Source organism: Passer montanus, unplaced genomic scaffold (genome assembly GCF_014805655.1).
Source record: "Passer montanus isolate IOZ18808 unplaced genomic scaffold, ASM1480565v1 scaffold141, whole genome shotgun sequence".
NCBI lineage: Eukaryota > Metazoa > Chordata > Aves > Passeriformes > Passeridae > Passer > Passer montanus.
The window spans coordinates 232,392-236,023 of NW_024361053.1; positions in this window are offsets into that span (position 1 = coordinate 232,392).

Sequence of the window (3,632 nt, forward strand, 5' to 3'; positions counted from 1 at the left end):
TGGTTTCTGGATTTATTCTTGTAAATCTCTCACAGTATGCTGTCTCATCATAGTTAATAGTTATATGCACTAGGAACAAAATATAATTCTAATTTGGTGATGTTTAACCCTTCTTGAAAATACAGTCTTCATAGTGGTGGTTTTGCTTGCTCTGGAAATACAATTTGTTTAGCTTGGAATTTAAACACATCTTACCAAGTAGTATAAGGCATAATAACGTACCATATTAAATAAGAAGGCATGTAGTATAAGTACTATACTACTACCAAGTAGTATAAGGCATAATAACGTACCATATTAAATAAGAAGGCATATGTTTTTAAAAAATACTTTATCCTTGCTGAAGTAGTACAGAATGTGTTTTCAGAGATTCTGTGACACTCAAGATTTTTTTTTAATTCATATAAAAACTTCCAGGAAAAGTTACAGATTTTTCATACCTGCATACACATGTTTTGAAGATGTAGTTGAATGCATCTTTGTTTCATTTTTTCCCCACCCCTTTCTGAAATATTTAAAATTGTGGTGGAATGTTATCTCCAGTCAGATCCAAAGGCTGTGGTTGGAAGCTTTGGAGGTATAACAAGAAGTGCTGGTTTTAATAACAGAACAAAAAAACTCACCTATGTTTCTATGTTTCTTCAAGACACTAAACAAAAGCAAATAACTATTGCATATTGTTTACTTTTATCTACTCAAATTTCAAACTCTTCTTCTGCTAGTGTATGTAGAAAAAAGAGTAGAAAATTAGAAGCTTATTATGAATGATGTTGTACACTGTGCTTTTCATCCTTAAAAATTTATCTTAAAAAATAACATGGAATAAAAAACAGATGGCTGTGAATGCAGTGATACAGATATTTCTCCTTGAGAAGGAACACTGTATGGTTTACACAGTTTTTTTGCTGTAGAGCATGACTGAAGTGTGAAGAAATACAAGGTGGTATGCCCTGTTCCCTTGGAGCTGGAATGAGGCTGGGTATTTTCACACATGCAATGTGCATTCAACACACAATAGATCCATGCTGTAATACATTACACAGAAAACCTTGATACTGGGCCACAGGGAAATGTTCCCTGCATTGGAGATTCCTTAAACACACAGAGTGAACAGTTTTTTGCTGTAGAGCATGACTGAAATGTGAAGAATTACAAGGTGGTATGCCCTGTTCCCTTGGAGCTGGAATGAGGCTGGGTATTTTCACACATGCAATGTGCATTCAACACACAATAGATCCATGCTGTAATACATTACACAGAAAACCTTGATACTGGGCCACAGGGAAATGTTCCCTGCATTGGAGATTCCTTAAACACACAGAGTGTATTGCCTCCATTCACTTCTTCTGCCATGTCCATTACTTGGATGCTTTGTCAGGTTTCCCTGTCACAGAGCATGACCATCATCATTTTTGTACTTGCCTGTTGTGGATGATCACACACATTTGACTGAGTTGCATTATCCCACTTCCAGCTCTTTGGAGTCCCAGACTTGTTCACAGAAAAATAATCTTCTGTTATTCAGATTAAAATTATTTTGTAGATTCTGCTATGTAGAACTGTATTCTTGGAAAGAAGGTGGGTTTTGTAAAATTATAAGTCTAAATAATGTATCTGGAAATTCTAGTAGATGGCAAATCCTTGTGAATTCTTTGCATTTGCATTGTTTTGCATTATTTGCTTTCATGGCTAGTAAGAGTTTGGGTTGATCAACTTTAACTACAGTTCTCTCACTGGTAATGTTTTAACTTATGGTTGATATACAGGGAAAGAATTAATCAAAATTTTATGCTTTTATCTCCTGGTCTTTCAGGCTGTTGGGTCACGTTTTGGTCACATGTGCCTGTGTTGTGGGAAGGAAGTGGAAAAAAGTTAAATTCCCACTAATACTGGTGGAATCAAAATAACTTCTGTACTCTCACGCTGGACAGTTAATTTATTCTGAGTATGTCTCCAAAAGTAAGAATTTGGAGCTCTTTATACTCTAAATAGTGTCAAAGTAATTGCCTGGTTGTTTCAGAGCCTTTTTTCCCTCTTTACAAATACAAATGTGTATTTTCCATACTTCGGTGAGGAAGCATGGGAGAGATTATTCTAAAAATATTTGCACAGGTTTAACTGACAGTAGCTTTCAAAAAACATTTGAGGGGTGCTTCCATATTTTTTTCATAAACCCCTTTTTCTGCTGAGTCAAGAAAGCAGTGAGGTCGTGGTGGGTGCATGAGAGCTGACCTGAATGTTAATAGACCAGGCTGCATGCTGTGGTGTTACCTTAAATGAAAGCACCTGTTTAGGCAGGATGTTTTTCCCTGTTTTTATTTTTGCAACAAACATGCGACAATACATCTTCCTTAATTACAAAAATTGTGCAGAGTCTTTTCTGAAAATGTACCCTTGCATTAGCACTCCCTGTGTGTTTGCTGCCACAGTAGTCCCTGGCTACATAGCCTCATTGAAAAGACACAGTGCTTTCCTAGCTTCTTGTAAAGGGTGAAAGCTCAGCTTTTCTCTCAGCATTGAAATAACATTTGTTTTTCCAAAAGTGAAGTTACTGTAAGAGTACTACATGGCTGTCTCAGTTCTCAAGTGTTCCTTGAAATTCTGAATTTACTCTTTGGGACAGAAGCCCTCGTTTTGCCTTGCCTTTGGACAGTGCTTATCCTCCTGCCAGCTATAATCTGGCTCCTGTTACAGCCTAGTCCAAGTCATTTTACACATAAGTTGGAAAATCAGCTCTCAGTTACGTCATTCCTGTCCTTCAGTACTCTGTGCTGCCTATTGCTGTGTGCATTAATTGTGGAATGTCTGAAAACAGTTCTAGAACTGAGGAACTGAGCATGCTCAGTTCAGGAATAATATGGCACGTTTTATTTTCTTTTATAAAATGTAACACTTGTGCTTTGTTTATGAGGTAATGTACAAATAGGGACAAGCATTGGAAGGTGTGAGGAAAACAAGAGTCCCTCTAGTTTTGTAGAAATGTAGCTGTGGTCAAAAGGAAGTTTTTCTACCACCTGCATGGGCAAGTGCCCTGAAAAGATTTTGCTATTCTGTCTCTAGCTTTGGGAGAGCTAAGCAGGGAGGGAAGCAGACTATACAGCCCAGGACTATACATGCTAAAAGATTCCCTGCAGGACTGTGTGAAGGTGGTCTTGGTCTGCATGAAGAACCTCTGGGATGCCTGGATTCTCAAAGATATTGGGTGCATCAGGGTTTAGTGACTAGTACGAGTTAGACATTACTTTTAGTGGCTGTTGGAAGGGAAGAGATGCAAAAATCACCTGCCAGGGAACATGAATATGGGAAGGATCTCTCAAACTTGCCTGGAAGTTGGACACCGATTACTGCTGTCAAAAGAATGTCTGCAAGACTCTTAAAATAAACAGCTGTTGCTCCCTTTATTCTGTTGCATGAGGTCAGACTGTCTGTGTAGCCTGATTTGATTTGCTCTTGAAAACACAGCCAGAAGAGGCAGTAGCTTTGGTGATAATTGTTTTGCAGATAGTGTAATAACTTCTCACCTAGGTGGTGAGACCATATGCTGCATCTTAGTAAGCATGAGGTTTAATTCCCTGTTCCTGTGACTATGGAAGAAGAAGGTGCTAAACTACTCCTTCCTTTGTGAATTTAAC